Here is a 20,911-nt window from a genome sequence, read left to right as displayed (position 1 = left end):
ATTGCCATGAGCAAGGGGGCCTGTGGACTCTTTTCAGAAGCCCCTGAGGCTCCAAGACTGGGGTGTGGCATTTGCATATGTTCTCAGAAGCCAAACCCCACGTGGGGAACCTAGCTCCCACAGTGGATTCATCTCCCTTTAGAGAAGCTGTGAGCAGGGGATGTTGATGGGCTCACTGAGGCTCCCACAGTCTCTGTAGCTCAGGTCTTCTGCCCCACGTATCTGTCACCACTAATGGCCTCTGATCGCAAGTTATTAGAATACAGAAGCCTTCTATCTTTGAGTGAATTTTATGTATTTCTTCAAAGGGCTGAGTGTGTCTCTCAGGGATGTGCATCATCCAAGTTGAGCTCAAAGACCTGAGGCTCACACTGGGATACTTTAGCATTAGCATCCACCTCTGTCATGTTTCCTGCTATTTGATTTCTTCCTTCCTCTTGGAAATTCTGAGTTCTGATTCTTGGGCAAATTTGGCACGAACAACACAAGGTTGTCACCATGTCTCTGTGGCTGCATCTCTTACATGGGACATGGGAAAACCATACCCCACGTATGGGATGCACAGTCCCTTAGAATTTATACAGATGGGCACATCATGGCTTGGGAGTTCCATGATCTTTGAGACTTCCTATGAAAGGTGAATGAAAGCTGCCATATAGAGCCATGCTTCCCAAATATCTGTAGTACAGGGTCAATTTTATTGTTTTAAAATTTCTAATCCACTGCAGACTAGTACACATTTAAAATGCAAACAAAATGTACAGGAAACCAATAGTGATGGAAAGGAAACTGGGACTCAAATCAATGGAGTGGACCAGAAGGAAGGAAGAAACATTCAATCAGAAAAGAATGAAGAAACAAAAATTCAAAAAATAAGGAGAGGCTTAGGAACCTCTAGGACATCTTTAAACAACCCAAGATCCGAGTTATAGGGGCAGCAGAAGGAGAAGAGGGAGAGCAACAAGTGGAAAAGTTATTTGAACAAATAATAAAGGAGAATTTCCCCCATCTGGCAAAGAAAATAGACTTCAGGGAGTCCAGGAAGCTCAGAGAGTTCCAAAGAAGTTGGACCCAAGGAAGAACACACCAAGGCACATCATAATTATATCACCCAAGATTAAAATGAAGGACAGAATCCTAGAAGCAGCAAAAGAAAAAGAGAAAGTTATCTACAAAGGAGTTCCCATAAGGCTATCAGCTGATTTCTCAAAAGAGACCTTACAGGCAAGAAGGGGCTGGAAGGAAGTATTCCAAGTCATGAAAGGCAAGGACCTACATCCAAGGTTACTCTATCCAGAAAAGCTATAATTTAGAATGGAAGGGCAGATAAAGTACTTCCCAGAAAAGGTCAAGTTAAAGGAGTTCATTATTACCAAGTCCTTATTATATGAAATGTTAAAGGGACTTATCTAAGAAAAAGAAGATAAAAAATATGAATGGTAAAATGACAACAAACTAACATTTATTAACAACCACACCTAAAACAAAAGCAAACTAAGCAGACAGCTAGATGAGGAGCAGAACCACAGAATTAGAGATCACATGGAGAGTTATCAACAGGAGTGTGGGATGGGGAGAGAAGGGGAAAAGGTACAGAGAGTAAGTAGCATACAAGGTAGATAGAAAGTAGACAGGGGGAGGGTAAGAATAGTATGGGAAATGTAGAAGGTAAAGAACTTATATGTATGACCCATGGACACGAACTTAAGGTGGGAGGGGGTATGCAGGATGGAGGGGAGTGAAGAGGGGAAAATGGGACAGCTGTAATAGTATAATCAATAAAATATATTTTAAAATATATAAATGAATAAATAAAAATACAAGGAAAATACATTACAATTAAATTTAACAAATATACAAAATACAAGCTCCTTTTTTACATTCTTAGATTCAACAGCATAAAACATTTTTCAAGTATCTGTAAAGTTTCTGAAATTTTTCCTTCAATTTCAGTCTATTATTGTAGACCCACAGCAAGAAACTTACAGACAGCCCTGCTGGTCACCTGTAGTTTGAGTAGCTCTCCCTGAGAGTATATGTAGGAAGATTCGCAGCCTGGTACTTTTTGAATCTGGGAACACACTATGTCTCCCCACCCACCCTTTTTAAAAATCATGCTGGGTCAGTGGGAGATTGTAGATTTGATTGTATTCTCGAGGCTGTGAGTGCCTCCATCCTAACCCTCTACTCCCAAGTGGTTAGGACCCACAGTCAGAGAGTAGGCTCTGTGCAACCAGGATGTCGAAAGTGAGTCTTGTTCATAAAATCTAATCACAGATTGAGGTGTTGCAGCCCCTTTTATATAACCTTTTATAATAATGAAAACAAAAGATCTTCACCATCCAAGACAGCCTTGATTTTAAGTTATCCATGCCAGTTTGTGTGTGTGTGTGTGTGTGAATCTGAGATTTTCCTAGCCAAATTGGAGTTACCCTAAATTACCTTCCTCATTACAAATGGCTTAGAAATGTGCATTGAAGTATTTGTATAGTAGCCACTTAAATGAGGGAAGTAGGAATGTAGGTTCAGCAGATGATCTAAGTGTTTTCCCAACATGTCAGTTTGGGAATGATGAAAAAGTATAAATATTTTTTTAAATGTAAAGAAGTCTGTGTAGGAGCCAGGTACTCTAAAATGAAACTAACAAAGCCAATGACCTCAGCTAAATACTTATGATAACAACCTAATTTCTACATGAAAAGGAGGGATGAAGTTGGGGAGAAAGAGAGGGAAAAAGAGAAACAGGAATCTGAAATTTTGTGACAACTGATGCCCTCTGAAAGGGATGGACTTTTAGGATTTAGCACTCATATTTAGGTTCAGGATCATCGGCATTTTTAACCACATCAGAATCACTTACATGTCTTTGTTACTCTAAGGAACCCCTCCAAGGTGGTTTAAATGATGCATCATTAACTGCATAAGTGTATTTGTTCACTGTGTAAAATCACTGCATCAGTCAAGAAGATTGCTTGGTAAACAATTTGGAAAGATTTGCTCCTGAGACTGGAACTATGTAGACCAACTAAATGGAACAATAGTGCCTTGATCTGAAAAATTCACACAAAAGAAGCTATTACAAAGCTGAAATTATGCAAGAAGTTTTGGGGGAATCATCAGAGAGAATTTTCTAGATTGACTCATTATATGTATTGATTTTATTTAACCAGCTTTACCACTTAAGACTCATTAATACTTGAGTATATGATGCCTACCTTGTTAGTGTCCTCAACCAACTAATAACCTATTTCTCATTTAAATAAATTATAGGAAGAACTGATGCTATACAATGCTGTAATAGAATGAAAGGGGTTATGTCTTTCAGTTGCCAATTTCACTGGACACCAGGACTGCCCGGGTTGCATGTCTGTAATGTAGATTCCAGGCTCCTAAATCCAGACATTCTGAGTAATGAGATCTGGGACAACATGAACTGCCATCACAAGCATAGCAGGTGAGTATAATACTGTTGGCTTCTAGAGTACATTTTCAAAATTGATATAACTTCCTCACTGTAAGAATGATGAAATGGAGACTCATTAGCTGTATGACCTAGATGAAGTCATTTAAACTCTAAGAGGAAGAACCAAGGCTAGGACTCAGGATCCAGTCCCATGCCTATGCTGCCTTAGAGCTACGTGGGTCTCTGGCTGAATGTCAGCCTTGTACAATGCCTTAGAAGCAAACCTAGCTTTCTTAATTTACAACTAGAAGGATTAGCCAAAACCAGGGATAACTCAGACAAGTAAAATTCATAGTAGGTCATCAATGTTCCTTCTAAAATTCTGCCTTAATTTTTACTATATCTGGGTACTGATGGCCTTGAATCTCCACAACCACAAACACAGTTTGAGGACATGCAGGGCAGAGAGCCTTTCTTTATGCACCAATTTGAGAATCTAAAAAATGAAAAGAGGAGGTATAAAAACTAACATTCCCACCCAGTCCAGTTATGGACATGGGAAGGAACTAAATTGCTTCAGAGCTGAAACAATTCCCTTTTGCATCATTTCTGCAGCACGTGTCTGACACCAGTCAGGTGTTTTATAACTCAGCTCTGTTCTGACACTAACTATCCTGAGTTAGCACAGACAACACAGGGTAGGGTTTCAGTCCCGAAAGACTGACCCTACTTCAAATGCCAGTCCCAAGGTCGGTGGATCTCCCTAAGCCACTTACAGTTCCGTTTAGCCAGCTACAGATTGGGAGTTCCCACAAGCCTAATTTAGGTTTGATAAATTGTTAGAACAACTCACAGAACTCAGAAAGAGTGATACTTAGAATTACAGTTCTATTGTAAAGGATACAACCCAGGAACAGTCAAATAGAAGAGATATATAAGGCATGGTAGGGGGGGTTGAAGTTTCCATGCCCTTTCCAGGTATACCACCCTTCAATATGTTCACCCACCTGGAAGCTCTCTGAGCCTCAGTGTTTCAGAGTTTTTATCAAGGTTTCATCGAGTAGCCCTAATTGATGAAATCATCGGTCACACGATTGCACTCAACCGCTGAAGAAATTAAAGGCTGAAAGTTCCTACCCTCCAATCCACCTTTAGTTTTTCTGATGAATGGTCCCCAGTCTGACGCTACCTAGGGGCCTTGCTTTTGAGTCACCTCATTAGCATAAACTCAAGTATGGTCTGAAAGGGCTCCTTGTAAATAACAAAAGACATGCCTATCACTCAAGAAATGCCAAAGGTTTTAGGTGCATTGTGCCAAAAACTCTGGAAAAAGACCAAATATTTTTTTCATTGTTGTTATAGCACATCATTCAATTTTGTTTTGAGTAAATACTGTTGTCAGAGAAGATCATTTGTCTTATTGACTAATCTGCAGCATTGTGCAAGGAGACATTTACTATCTGGGCCTCAACTGCAACATGTAGGAGTATTAAACATGATTACTTGTACAGTTTGCATTTCTTATATTAAAAATTATGACAAACAAGATGACTTTATAGATTATTTTGTAACTGTCCAAATGCTATTATGATGTATAAGAGAGAAAAGATTTATATAGCATGGTACATTACCTCATTAGGAAAATTAGGCTGTAGTAATAAATAACATCCAATGGCACTTTACAGTTTATAATGTACTTTCATGGGCATCATAAAAAACTGCTAACATTTATTGAATGCATCCTTGGGTCAGACTCCATGATGAGTGTTTATATGCATGATAACTCTGGCTTCTATGCACCATAACTCTATTAGGTAGACACTGTTATTGTCCCATTTTGCTAATAAGGAAACTGAGTGTATACAAGGTTAAAAATCTTGCTAAAGATCATAAGTTAGCATTAAAACTTGAAACTTGGCTAATCTGAGCCCAGAGCTCTGCTCTATACTTATAATTCCTATGCTATAAAATGAAGTTAGAGGAGTACATCTTGAACTACTAGCCAGAATGGCCTGTGTTCTAGTTTATGTCACACACACGTTGCTATTTGACACTGGGTAGTTCACTTTGTTCATTTCTGATTTCTCAGAGTGGGGGGCAGGGGCAGGTGAGGGTAAATGCTCTGGGACATTTTGAGTTTTGACATTTGTGATCTGATGCCCAAGTCTGGCTTTTGCTCATGTTTTGTCCCTCACATTGCAGAAGGTGGTTTTTTAAAAAGATTTTATTTGTTTTTAGAGAAAGAGGAAGAGAGGGAGAAAGATAAGGAGAGAAACGTCAGTGTGTGGTTGCCTCTCATGCACCCCCATCCAGGGACCTGGCTCATAAGCCAAGAATGTGCCCTGACTGAGAATGGAACTGGTGACCCTTAGGTTCACAGGTTGGCACTCAATCCACTGAGCCACACCAGCCAGGGCAGAAGGTGATGTTTTGTAAATCAGGGAACTTGGAGGATGAGGGCAGCTTCCTTGAGAAAGTCTAGGGCCAGTTTCCCAATTGGCTTTAATGTCATAATTTCTGGTTAGTCCCAACTTATTTATTTTATCTGCTTCTCTCTGAATATAAATGGAGTCCATCACACAGAACCCTATGGACAATGTAAATGCAGCTTTCAAAATAAATGGCATCCTGGGAAAATGACTTCATAATCCATAGACTTAATATTTTTCTGCCTTTCTGATGAGTGAGTATAAGTCCAGGAGCATTTGGCAATCTATTTTCCCTCCTACTCTTGTAGAGCAGGAACTTGTTCACGTAGGCTGAGGTTTTGCTTTCCAGCTCTCTTATACGTTAGACCAATCTTAGTCAAATGACTTAAGAACTGTTTATGTCAAATAATGACAACTCCCATCTTATGAAATTACCAGGAGGATCAAAGCAGTCTATGAACTGCTTTAATGTTATTGACTTAAAGCTGGTTTAAACCTTTTGGGGCTACCCCTTTTCTTTTCCTCCCTTTCACCCTAAGATTATGGACAGCCAGTGTGTTGGTAGGTCTTTGGGCAGCCTGCTGGATGGGAGGGTGCCCTGCACTTGCTGCTGCCTGTGTTATTTTCAGATCTTCCCCTGCATGTCTCAGCAGGCTTTCATTTGGAGATGGAAAGAAAAATTCTTGGGGCCAGACAGAGAATTCCTCTCTGTCAGTTCATAGATGGCTTTAATGCTACTTGGGATATTTTCCCAGAGCCTTGCAATAGCCTCAGGAAAAACATAAAGCTCTCAGGGGCCCTGGTTAAAGATGGCTCTGAATCTTCATGTACTACTTATGTCCATATGATTTAATTACACTAAACTATTTTTCCCCTTGCATAGTATTTCAGTAACATGAATAGGGATTCTCCAGTCAAGCCTCTTTTTTGATTCACTGAATGGTGACTGTGCCTAAGCAGGAGCTCTTTACTGGTGCTAAAAGTCTGCTTCTGAGTAGAAATTGCCATTTCAAAGGGGGAGGTAATACAACAATGACTCATTGGTGGACAGAGAAGAGCTTCAGTGTGTGGTGCCAACTATGTTTCATACTTGCCTTCTAGTAAGTTCCTTGATGTTGGCCCATTTTGGGGCTTGCCATTATGTCCTGAAGGATCAGCTACCATGAAAATGCCATCTCCTGTCTGAGAGCTGTGACATAAATATGGAGAGCAGGAGGGAATGTGGGTTTTATTTCCAGTTCAGTCCCTTTCTAAAGGTCTGACCTTTGGGGAGTTATTTGTGCTGCCCAGGCTTCAATGCTTAAGTAGGGGAGTAAAGCTGACCCAGAGTTCAGAGTCATGAACTGGTTTCTCTTGGGTCCAGTTTGAATAGTAGAGGTGTTTTCTTCAGTTTCACATGAAACACCTTTAAGTCCTGCTCCTGCAAACTTGAAAGATCCTCTGATGTTGATCCCATATTCCTACATGGTAACCATTCACTACTATGTCCAACATTTGTCAAACACTCAGCTAATAAAATTAACATCAACAACCACCAAGATTTATTGAATGCTTCTTTCATGAGTCATTTTTCTAAGGGGATTAAATGTATTAATGCAACAACTGTATGTGATAGATACTATCAGTAATTAATGCAACAATTGTATGTAGCAGATGCTATTAGTACCATTGTGCAGATGGAATAAGCACAGAAAGATTAAGTCAATTGCCTAGCATCGCGCTGCTGGAAGTGATAACACCAGTCTTCAAGCCCAGGCAGCTGGCATAGCTCCTTGCACATAATAGGTACTCAGTAAATGTTGAGGAAAGAATAAATGAATGATATAATTTGTCAGTGTGCAAGTCATAACAGTTCATGCATAAGTAAAAAAAGTACTGCATATGATGTCTGATTTCCTTCTCATGGTTCCAAGATGCCAGGTAAAAGTTCTCAAGTATGAGATAATATAGTTTTCTTTCACTTCATCTCCAAAGCATCTATTACCCTATTGGAAACTAGGTAGCACTACTGCCTTTGACTATATTTCCCTTATCAAAATATGTTCTTGTTGGAAAATCAATTAAACCAGCTTTAATTGAATGACATTGAAGATGGATCTATTAGAAGGTTATTGGGGAGTACATAGAATCAATCAGAAGGGGAGGTTTTAAAAACAAGCCAGAGGCAAGATATACTAGACAAATTTATGCATATGACCCTCTACGTGAACAGTCTTCATTAATTAATTAAGACATTGTTGCTGACATCCTCCTCATTGATCTTTATCCATCACTGGATACTCATGGCTCTGTCATCACAAGAACCTCCTGCTACCAGCAGGCATCACCTTGAAAATATCTTTGCTGTGGCTGGGCATTTGAGTTCCTTTTTTAGTATTCAAGTTTTCTTTTTCAGGGGGACATTTTACTGGTGACTTTAATTCTTGCGTCTTTATCATGCACTGATCCAAGCCCGACCATGTCTCAATTCCCATCTTCTACTATTTTGGTATTTTACAAATTTAGAATAATTTAGATGCCTGATAGTCACCCTTATTTCTACCAAAACTACATAGGTAGAGACTGCATTCTCTAAAGGTACCAGGAGAAAGTGATGAAGTGAGAGGAATCTTAGCATTGCTACCAATTCTTACTCTTTTTCTCTCTTGTTCAAATGACATATAATTGACATACAACACCCTATTAGTTTTAAGTGTAGATCATAGTGATTTAATATTTATATACATTGCAAAATGATCCCTATGATAAGTCTAGTTACCATCTATCACTATGCAAAGTCATTACAATAGTATTTACTATATTCCCTATGCTTTATATTACATCCCCCAAGACATTCACTTTTTAACTGAAAAGCTTGTAGCTCTTAATTCCCTTCACTTACTTGGCCTGTTCTCAATCCCTTTCCCCTCTGGGAACCACCACTTTGTTTTCTGTATCTATGAATCTGCTTTTTTGTTTGTTATTTATTTTGTTTTATAGATTTCACACATATAAGAAGTCATGCAGTATCTGTCTTTCTGTCTGCCTTATTTTACTGAGCTTTCTATCCTTCAGGTCCATCCATTAAAAAATGGGCAGGGGACCTGCATACACATTTTTCCAAAGAAGACATATAGATGGACAAGAGGCATATGAAAAAATGCTCAACATCACTAATCATCAGGGGAATGCCCCTCAAAATCACATCTCATACCTGTCAGAATGGCTATTATCAAAAAGACAGAAACTGATGTGTTGGCCAGGATGTGGAGAAAAGGGAACCCTCTTCCTCTGTTAGAGGTAATATAAAATGATGCAGCAATTATGAAAAACAGTATGGAAGTTCCCCCAAAAATGAGACATAGAACTACCATATGATATAGCAGTTTCACTTGTGGGAACATATCTGAATAAAATGAAGACATTCCTGTGCTCATTGCAGCATTATTTATAATAGCCAAGATATGGAAGAAATCTAAGTGTCCATCAATAGACGAATAGATGAAAAAGATACATTTTCTTTTTTAAAATATTTTATTTATTTATCTTTAGAGGGGAAGGGAAGGAGAGAGGGAGAGAAATATCAATGTATGGTTGCCTCTTGTGCGTCCCCTGCTAGGAACTGGCCTGCAACCTAGGCATGTGCCCTGACTGGGAATTGAACCGCGATACTCTGGTTTGCAGGCCCATGCTCAATCCACTGAGCTACACCAGCCAGGGCTAGAAGATACATTTTATATATACAACAGAATATTACTAAGCCATAAAAAAATTAAATCTTATTTTCTTTCAAAATTAAGGCATGGCTAGATAGATAGATAGACAGTCTGAGATAAGCTAAGAGTTGATAATTTAGAGTGACATCATCTTCTGTATTAAGTGATCATGCTATATTCACTCACCTATCATATAGTGATTAAGTAGCCACTATGTACCTGGCACTACCCAAGAAACATGATGAAAAGTGAAGGTGGTATCCCTGCTTTCACAGTGCTTGTATCGCCCATGAACTCACTAGCAATCAGAAACCAAATAGGCTTACTGGAGTACAAAAAACTCAGCTAAGTGCAGAAGCCTGATGTAGCCAAGTATAATTTATTATTTTTTGTTTAGGATTTGGGAGACAAGTTACTAGATTTAGTTTAACAAAGACTTTCCAAGCTCATTTTTAGCTTTATTATTATTATTATTTGCCTTTGGGGGACTAGCTCACTGTCTTCCCAGCAGGCTGGAAGCCATCTGAGCAGCTGGTCCTTAGCCGCATGTGCCAGCCATTTGCCTGGTGTATTTGCACATGATGCTGCTTTTGTCCAAGCAGCAGGCCATTGATGCGGAGTATTTTCCCATGTGCTCCAACAGAGCATGGGGTGGGAGGAGGAGTCCATGGGCTGAGATCCAGAAATGGTTTTCTTTCATTTATGATCTGCAAACAGGTTCACTGTTTGGCAGGCTCCCTGGGTGGAATTAAGGGACTGGCAGAATCCTAGAAGCCCATGGCCATTGGAGAGCCCAGAACAGTATAATCATTGGCAATTGATCTTCTGGATGTCCTTAAATGTCTAATACATTATATCTCTCCCAGCTGAAGACCAACTAAACATTTAAATTAAAAAACACTGGGCAATCACAATCCATGCCTATCTTCTGAGCATCACTGTGCAGCTCTTTTCTCTTCCGGTCTCTTGCCTACTTCTATGGACCTACACTTAATATTTACTTCAATAACAAACTAAACTGCTATTTTTTTCCTATGTGACATCAAAGTCTGCTTTTAGTCCAGGACGCAGTCATGACTCTTACTGTGTGACTTGAGCTGCCCCCTTAAGTACTCTGAACTGCAGAATCCACATTTATTAAATCCTCATTTAAACTGGGAGAAAAAATAAATAAATTTCTCTAGCCGTAGAAAAGATGAAAATTAAGTGTGCATGAAAACATTTGTAAAATACAAATTGCTTTTGTATTCATGTTGTAGCTATTATTATTAATTATTATTGAAGGTGATATTTAGAAACCTTGGTTTTTACTAAAGAAAAAAGGTTAAACAGGTAAAAAGAACACAAGACTTTAAATGATGAATGAATTTAAGCTAACTTTCTTACATGGGAATTACAGTATCTGGGTTGAAAGTTTTATACATGAAGATTAATGATCAAAATAAATTTACTGTTTCTATATTCCCATTTTAACTCACTTAAAATGTGGCTCTAGGTAACTCACTTAACCCCTCTGAGCCTCCATTTCTTCATCTTAATTGAGGAGAAAAATGATAGCTACTTTTCATCACTGTTGAAAGTACTCAATAAGATGATTTACAGAATACGTCTGGCTCAAAGTAGACTTTTGATAAATGTGAGTTTTATTTTTTTCAGTATAATTTATAAGGGGATTGTTATTTTCAGGGTTTTCTGATTGTTCTTGGAGAAGGGGTGGGTACATAGTCTCATCTTTCTTCTACCCCAGTTTTATGGGGACGATCTGCAGAAAGAAGTTAATTATAGAAAAAATAGCTCATAGCATTGTTAACTGATTTTCTTCTGTTAAACTCTATGAAGAGAGAACAATTAGTTGGATGTAAAAATACCAGTTGATGGTCTATTTTGCCTCTATTATTCAAGTCTCCTGTAAAACTCTTTTTAATTAACTGATAAATTATCTTGGTGTCTTTGACTATCAGCCCAAGATATTTGTGGTTACAATAAGACCCTTCAACAAGCCACATCCACTTCTCAGTTCTGGCATTTTCTTTAGGTTTCTATTAACACCTTCATTGTTTTATGTAAACAAATCCAAGGCAGTTTAATGACCATTTTCCTCCATCACCTTAAAATAAAATGGGATACACCAGGCTTTTAATGAAAATTTCCTTCCTTATAGCCAAGCTTCATTCAATTTCCTGTTGTTATTTTGTGATGAAACTTCCATAACAACCTATTCCCCACCCCCATTCTTAAATACTCGACTATCACAATTTTGCTGGTTAACCATTATTCCCTTTCAAGTTCCATGTGATTTGTTTATACAAGAATGATAGCATTTGTAAATCCTTTTTCTATTATTTTAAAATAACATTAGTCTAAGAGAAAAATGGAAAGAAAACTACAAATATTTTTAGTTTCAACCATTGAGAATAAGCTACACATGTAATACTCCAGTATGTTTGAATACTTCAAAACAAATTTTCTACAAACTCCTTATTTTTAGAATAATCATCAAATAGTCATAAAGTCAGAGATTTAACAGTGCTACATTACTAACATTCAACCCAAAGATTCCACACAAATATTGCTAAATACCTCAACAATGTCCTTTATAATCAAAGAATCCAATACAGGGTCATGTGTCACATGTAGCTGTCTTGTTCTAGTCTCCTTCAATCTTGAAGAGCTTCTCAAACTTTCCTTGAGTTTTTTAAAAAATTGTTGTTCCATTATAGTTGTCTCCCATTTCCCCCATTACTTTCCCTTGTCGTGCCCTCCCTACTTCACATTCAACCCTCCCCTCTGTTGTCCTTGTCCATGTGTCATCTGTGCATGTGTCCTTGAGCTTTTTAAAAAGAGTATAAGACAGTTATTTAGGAGAAAGTCCTACAAACTATAGTACTGACACTCTCATTGTGGGTAGAGCTAAGTAATATATGTGTAAGTGTATGAATACCCATTTACATGTACATTTATTTCTCTGTGTATGTGCCTGTCAAAAGCCATGAGTTATTATAGTCCAATTCCAATCTAATGCCAGAGTGTTAATTCCATTTTTTTCCCTTTCTGTATTTGTAACTCCCTTCTTCAACAATGAGAGACCTGGCTAACATTATCTTCTCTTGTATTTTATTTGCTCAGTCTTTCTTCTTGGAGTCAATTCCCCAAATCTGCTGGTATACCATTTTTACACTGTGTGCACCTTCCTTGCACAGGCTTCAACCCTAATTAATTTTGAAAGGAAAGGAAGAAGGCAAGAAGTCAGGCTAGCTGGCTTCTAGGTTCTTTACATGTCAGTACTTTGAGGATTGTACTACTGTGGATTTGATTATATGTGTGTATCTGGCTCTTTAAGCCTCTTTATTTCCATGCTGTGATTTGTGGAAACAACTTAAAGAATGGTCTTCCTCTTACCTTCTTGTTGTTGGATTTTGGATTCAGACTGTTACCGAACAAGAGGTCCCCGGGATGGGGGCAATGCAATATTTGGCCCACCTAGGGATGCCCAAAACTGCTATACAACAGGGGCCCCTCTCAAGGACAGACTACTAATATCTACTGGGCTCTTCTGTCCTCTGCCAATTGGAAAGACATCTCTCAATGCCAGAGATTTGTGAAAAGGAAACAAAATGTTTATTTAATGCTATTCAGGACTAACGCCACCACTAAAATATCAAAGTCCTTTAGGGTATACACCTACACCCACAAAGCGCTCCCTTCTCCCACTGTCCCAACTCCGGGTACCATAAATCAGGAAAAGAGCACACATCTGTTGCAGGCTGTTAGCACCGTCAGCTGTGTCACCGTGCAGGCAGGATCTCTCTCTAGTTAATCCAAAATTATGTGGTACCCTCTCATGGTCTACTGGCAAGAGTTCTTTGTACCCAGTTCCAGTCAAAGTCTCTCTTGCTGTCCAGGCCACTCGGCCAAAGGGAGCATCCCAAAGCCACGTGGGCCTCTTCTACCAAAGCTGCAGGGGTTTGCACTCCAGCAAAAGCATGTGTCTTTCTTCTTCACCTGGCTGCAGGGATCTCCATTCTGGCAAAGCTGCGTGGTTTTCCCTTTCACCTGGGCAGTTATCCCCTCATGTCCTGGAGCCCATCTTTTCCAAGCTCTCACGCAGGCCCTCTCCCACTCCGGAGCAGCCCCTAGTTACATCCTGAGTCCGAAGCCACTCCCTTCTCCCTGGCTCAAAACTTGGCCACAGCTATTTAACATATCCATGAAACCAGTCAAAGGCCATAGATATGTTAAATAATCATTCCAGAGGTTAGATGCAAAACTGTTGCTATGCAAAACAGCTCTCAATGGCCCTGGCTCTATTCATCCCTTCCCCCTGGGGGGTGGGTGGTGAGGACATCCTATATGTCTCTCCATTATTCCTATACACTTTGAATTCTGGACACCATTCCATACCTTTTTTTGGGGCCCCCCTGGCTGCACCCTGTATCAATATTATTTACAAGTCATCTCTTTGGAGTCTAGTATTGGCCTCTTTTTTGAAAATGGCCTCCTTAGCATAGTGTGTGATTTTTCATGGGTCACATCTTATACTGCAGCTTCCCTTTTAAAACACTCTGAATTTTCACAGCAGTGTTTTACAAGATGCTTATTTTATTTTAGAAGTAGATGTTCTTTTTTAAATGACATCATAGGCAGGAGACCAATTTACAATATATAAAAAGTCTCTTCCTTATGGCAAGGCAGCCTTTCAGAGCATCCTGTGAGAACCACTAGCAATGCCGGGGAATTTTCTGCGTTTAAACTGGTCTTCGGTTGCATGGAGTTGATTTAATCTTAATCATTAATTCACAGCATATTCTTATCATTAGTATATGGGTGACCTATTATTTAATTATTGACTTGTTTTCTCAGTGATTTAATGATTTTTTGCAATGTACTAGGTATGCCCAGACCCATCACCCCTAGCAAAAGCTAGCCCCTTAAACTGCATTAACCATATGACTTCCCCCTGTCCCTGGCTACAACCCTTATTTCCCAACTAGCAAACCACCATCCTGAGTCTTTCCTTATCAATTGTTGGCTTTAGTTATTGATAGTTTTAGTTCCTCTATATACACATCTATGAAATATACCTCTATGTTTATAAAGGTAGAAAAGTCTAGTTTTAGCATATTTAATCTTATTTTAAATATATATTTAATATTTTCTTAATAATATGTTACTAATATTCATCTACTTTGTTGTATACTACTTTAGTTCATTTGTTTTGACTACTGAATACTACTCTGTTGGGTGAGTATGCCATGATTAATTCTCCCACTCATGGGCATTTAACCCTGTTCCAGCTTTTTTTCTTGAGAGCAATGCTGCTATAAATAGGTTGTAATGTTTTCTTTTGTAAATGTGTCAGCAAGCTTTGGGTATTGCCTAAGTTAGAGATTGTTATGTCATGATATATATGACTAAATGCTACTTTAGAACACTGTTTCTCAAACTTGCCACTGTTGGCATTTTGGACCACCTAGTTCTTTATTGTGGGGCTGTCCTATGCAGTTTAGGATGTTTGGCAGTGTCTCTGGCCTACCTGCTAATGCATTCGCACCCCAAGTTGTAACAATCAGACTAATTCCAGACATTGCCAAATATTCCCTGGGAGATAGAATCACCCCTGATTGTGGAGCATTGCTTTAGAAGATAAAGCCAAGGTAATTTTTCAAAGCCTTTATGTCATTTGATGCTCTCAGCATGAATGTTAAAGATCCTATGTCTCTATACCCTCTGTGACACTTGGTATTGTCAGGCTTCTGAAATTCTGCCAATACTCTGTAGCATGGCAACTTAATCACAGCCAACTATTCTCATTTACAACTACTCCTCTAGTTCTATGCTCTAACAAACCAATCAATTCTCCAGTGATTAAACTGGCCTACTACTTATTTATTCTGCAAATATGTGAGCAGCAATTTCACACCAAAGCATGAAAATACATGCTAGGCACAGATACAGTGGCAGTAGAAATAAGCCAGGTTCCTGCTCTTGTGAAGCTTGCACGCTAGTGCAGCAAAGACCTATTAATCAAATTGCCATCATGGTCCATGGAAAGGGACAAGAATGTGGTGCTGATGACTTATTTATTAGAGCATTTGATCCAGCTAGCAGAGTCAGACCATGTAGGTACTTGTTGGCCATGTTAAGGAGTTTGGAAGTTAGACCAATTTGGATAGGAAACATGGGAGGCCATTTGTACATGAGACATGTACATACAAACATGTTCATGTCTCATGGACATGAGACAGCTCATACAAACAGGCTTCCACAACAGGTTATTATAGGCATGGTGGCTTGAACAGTAGACATTTATTTTCTTACAGTTATGAGGCCTGGTAGTCCAAGATCAAGGTGCCATCATAGCCGGTTTCTCCTGAGACCCTCTCTCTTTGGTTTACAGATAGCCACCTTGCTATCTGTAAACCAAAAACCATGTCCCCACATGGCCTTTACTCCATGAGTGTATAGTCCTAATGTCTATTCCTTTTATTTTATGGATACTAGGCATACTCCTTTCATTATGTGGACACCCACCCTTATAATGTTATTTATCCTTAGTTACCTTTCTACAGGCCCTATATTCAAACACAGCCACATTTAGAGTGAAAGCTTAAAATTAGAAATTTGAGAGGGTCCTGATTTGGTTTATAACACCACTGAAATATCTAAAGTAGGAAAGTAATTTGATTAGTCATTCATTTCAAAAAGAGGTTATCTTACTGTGGTATGAATTGGAAGAAGGTCCTAGTATATGCAGGAACAGGGTAAGGAAACTGCCATGGGAAGCTGTATCAGGGATTAGGATAGCCAGGACCAGAATTGGGACAGTGATGGTGAGAGGCGACATGATCAGAGACTGATTTAGTAGCTAAAAACTGACCTGACATGATGATGGAGAAAGAGTAGCAGGAAAGGGGTGATGATGATAGACCCCAAGTTTCAGCTTTGAGTAACTATCTGGATAGAGATGCCATTCTATGAGATTGGGGTTGGGCAGGAGGAGCTGATGGGGTCAGGGCCAGGGCCAGGCCAGGTATGCAGAGCATAGGCCTATTCTTGGTTCAAGTAGTTTCCTCTACCTAGACTGCTTTTTGTCTCTTTATCTGTCTTTTCTTGTTCTTCTCATAAACTTCTACTCATCACTCAAGACCCACATTGAATATTGCTTCTTTTTTTCTGCCCCTACTTTGATTTTCATCTCTTATCCCTTCTCCTCCCCACCCCCTACGCTTATGCCTATATGTACTTATTCCTTTCCTCATATTAAATGGACTGAAAACACAGTCCTTATAACATCAGAGTGCAGATGTTTCTGGATTTCAGCTCATTTCTAGGTGGGAAACTCTACCAGTTCAGGAAGTATTTGGTTCATCCTTTTACTTCTAGAGTTTATCATTGTTCCAAGGAGGAGAATCAGATTTGTTTAGATTGTTTTATCTTCAAAGGGAGATAATTCATAACCAGGAGGGAAAGAAGAAGCATATTGTAGAAATTAGCCTTCAGTCATAACCTCCTTTGTTGACCCTTGTGACTATTGGGTCAGCTCTTGTCTGGCCCTTGCCTGTCTCCTTGCTATTGGAGGTAGGGGGTGTTTACTCCCAGGGAGACTTCACCAGGTTGTATGTGGATTCCCACTTTAATCTATCTTCCTCAACTTCATTCATCCATCCATCCACCCACCCATCTAGGCATTCATCTATTCATTCATTTACTCACTAATTAATTTACTCAATAATTCAGTTATCCATTTAGTATTTATTATGCAATAGGCACACTCCTAGGTGTATGGAATATAGAAGGGAAAAAACAGATGAAAAATATCTGCCCTCATGAGAAAAAGACCCAAAATCTGAGTGAAGTTTTATCAGTGATGCCTAGAGCCATGGTAGGTGAGGTCATTGGCTTCTTTACTTTTCTGAGCAAGACTTTGAAGGAAATAGGAAGGGGTTTGAAGAGAAGAAGTGGTGCTGGTGACTCTGGAAGGAAAAGAAAATGCAGATTTCTGAGATGGAGAGATGGGGAAAGTTTAGTGTCTGTCCTTAGAAGTCATTGCACAGAGGGAAAAGATCTTGCTCCCTTTCCATTATGGGAAAGGTGTATGGTTTTCCCCTTTCTTTGGTATTTATAATTCTAATTTGGGTGGTGAGGAAGGTTAGTCCATAATGGACTAACCCTAAAGCACTTCATTCTTCATAATTCCTCATGTGACATCTGTGGACAAATTGTGAGTAAAAACAGAAAATGCGCTTACTGTGTATATAAACTCAGGCATTAAAAGAGGGCCTAGATCCTAAATAATAATTTAGGGGAGTGGGGAGAACACACCTTTCTGTAAGGAAAGTGTAATGGAAATAATATCCCTGCAAATCTGCTTCTTGGTTATGCATAACTTGTGATGAGAACTCTTACCCTTGCACCTCAATAAAACCATTCTTATGCACTAGACATGACTTACTGTGGGTTGGTGTGGTTCCCAGAAACCTGATTTTCTCACTGGCAGAACTACTATTATTTCAGGGCAGATTCCAAATACTTCACGAATAAACTCTGTGGCTAATGAGCTTAAGGCTATTTTGTGAGGCATGATTAAGTATATCAAGGTTCTTGCAGATAAAAGAATCTACTTATGCTGGTTAAGCAGAAAGAAAATTATCACAGAGAATTAGGTAGCTTACAGAATTTCCAGGAGGGCCAGGAACTGAGTTTACATCTATATAACCAAGAATATGTGGCCAGGAAGAATGTTTAACCCTAGCATGGAAAGTTTTGAATGAATCTGCACTCTTGACCTTTGTGTCACTTGGTACCAGGGATGTTGGAGACTTACTCCCAAGCAGCCCCCAGAAGAACCATATATCTTTACTGTCATACCCGACAGAAGGTCTATTCTCTATTCATTTTCTACCTCCTTTTACTGCTCAGAATTATCTTCCAAGTGTCGTGGAGGTTTGTATCAGCCTGCCTGAGCCGAGATTACCTGTGTAACTCCTTGCAAAGTCTTCTTCAAAATATAGTTCTTTGTGGACAGGAAGTCATGTCAGCAAGGGGCTAAAGTGGGACCTGTAGGAGCCTACTTGCCTGAGTGAAGAGCTTTATCATGACATCTATTTGCAGACCTTCATCCATTTTCAGGTCTTCTTTTAAAAATTAGAAAACTGATCCAAAAAAAGGAAGCAATTTAGCAATGTTAAACTTTATGGTAATTAATATACTTTGGAGACATTTATAAATACACTACTAATATGAAAAGGTATTAGGGAAAATACTTCTTAGAAATCATTGGTTCTAGATCCAAATATATAATTTTCTAGCTACTGATATTTGACATTTATTTATTCAAGAAACATTTGAAATGTTTCCCCAGGCACATTCATTAGAAATATACAGATGAGTACAACACAGTGTTTGTTTATTAGCAGGGAAAGTGAGTAGGTATGTAATTACAGATTAGTGTGATATGTGTTAAGACGTGGGGTAAACATGTTGGCAGGGGGCATACAGGAGATACAGCTTATGCAGTCTTTGGGTTCAGGGACAGCTTCCTGGTGCTGTTGGAAGAGATATCTAAGCTTAACCCAGATGCCAATGTTGACTAGAGCTTAGACAAAAATGACTTTTTTATGTGCTATATTCTCTCTCCAGAAAACCCTCATAGGTAACAGAAGTGCCTCCAAATAATTGGAAACAGTATGTGCAGAGTCCAGTGTTGAGAAGAGGTAGAAAGTGTTTATAGGGGAAGGCCAACGGGGTGCGAAATGGGATAGGGGTTTAGGAGATGAGTCTGGAAAGGCAGTAGGTGCAGTTCAAGTGGGATCTTGTATACTAGGATGTAGAATTTATACTGTATCAACTATAGATTAACCTCCCCCAAGCTTAACTTTTATGTTAGTCAGTACTCTTCCAAATCAACGTGGCTAAAAAAGCACAAAACAAAACCAAAACATGGAGAGGAAGAGGGGAGGAGAGAGAGAGAGAGGGAGATTGAGGCATGTATTGATTTGTGGGCTGGGAAAGATAGCTCACAGTATACAAGGGGAAAAATTAGTGAGCAGTAATAAGCAAGCTTTGGAGGCTGGAACTGGGGTTAAAGATATTGAGCACATGCATTCGCATCTCTTTCTCTCTGCTTGTCTCTCTACCTTTTTCTCTTTCACTCCCACGTGTACCATTTGGCTTCACCTAATAACAGGCTTTCCTCACATAGTAGGTTAGATGGCATCTAACATTGTGGAAATTATATCTTTCAGCCTAGAAACCTTATAGGAAAGGAAATCTCTTCTCTGTATTTGTAAAACAACCCCAAGGAAGCACTCTGATTGACCCCATTTGAGTTACATGCCATGGAGTTCACTCACTGTTACCAAGGGGAATCACTGTTGGGAACCTCCCTGGCTGGTTTCAGGAGCTGTAAATCCCCCATGGATAAGGCTGAGTGAGTGACCTTAGGGCTGTGAGCTACTAAGGAGGCAAAACTTATCTCCTTGACAGGAGTGCTGCTTCTGCTTCATCCATTTCTGGCCCCCAGTGCTTGGTCGGTTAGTCAATGACTGGTAAGACCTCTCAGAGGAGGGGCAACCTAAGCCAGACATGATCACTTGGGAGGCCCTCATGGAAGGACTCGGGGGGCTGAAACAAATAAGGGGTGATGGACTCTTGTTCCCCGGCTATTCTGACATAGCCTGAGTTCCCATTTCTGTCTGGGAGAAGCACTTCCTGGCTGTAATCCACTTAAGCCTAAAAAGCTATGACAGTGAGGGCAGTGCAGTCTTCTTCCAGCTAGAGTGAGTTCCTGGGTGATCGGGCATAAGAAAAAATTTATAAAGTCCTGTGAAGCCTGCTTTGCTAAGAGTGCTTTCATTCATATGATAAAGGTCCAAACAGGGAATGAGTATGTCTCCCAAAGTTTTTGCAACCCCCTTACCTGTCAGACACTGACTCAGATTAAGCCCTCGGATTTCTTTGAAATGTTATCTACTGTTTGATCCTTGCTGCCTGACATTGATTGATGAGCTTTACCTGTATTCCTGTGTGTTATGAACCTAATAAAAGCCATTGAGGAACAGGCTCTTGGTCCTTCTTCTGTGAGAGACTGACCACCTCTCCTCCCCAAGCAGATCATGTCTTGGTAATTTTATTTTTATCCATGGTGAACAGGGAACTTGTGCGCAAAGTTTCCCTCACAGATTGCCAACTCTAACTGACTCTACCTGGATCACTTGTCTTTCCTGAGAATGGGTGGGTAGAATATTTTATAGCTGACTGCTTCATTAAAACTGTATTTGATAGTTTCTTCTCCAGTGGGATGCATGATTGTTATAGTTCTATATTTATTATATATTCCTGTAGCTTGTTATACCCAGCAGATAGTATTAAAATAAATGTAATAT

This window comes from Artibeus jamaicensis, unplaced genomic scaffold (genome assembly GCF_021234435.1).
Source record: "Artibeus jamaicensis isolate MK-2021 breed Jamaican fruit bat unplaced genomic scaffold, CSHL_Jam_final contig_519, whole genome shotgun sequence".
NCBI lineage: Eukaryota > Metazoa > Chordata > Mammalia > Chiroptera > Phyllostomidae > Artibeus > Artibeus jamaicensis.
This window is presented reverse-complemented; position numbering follows the sequence as displayed.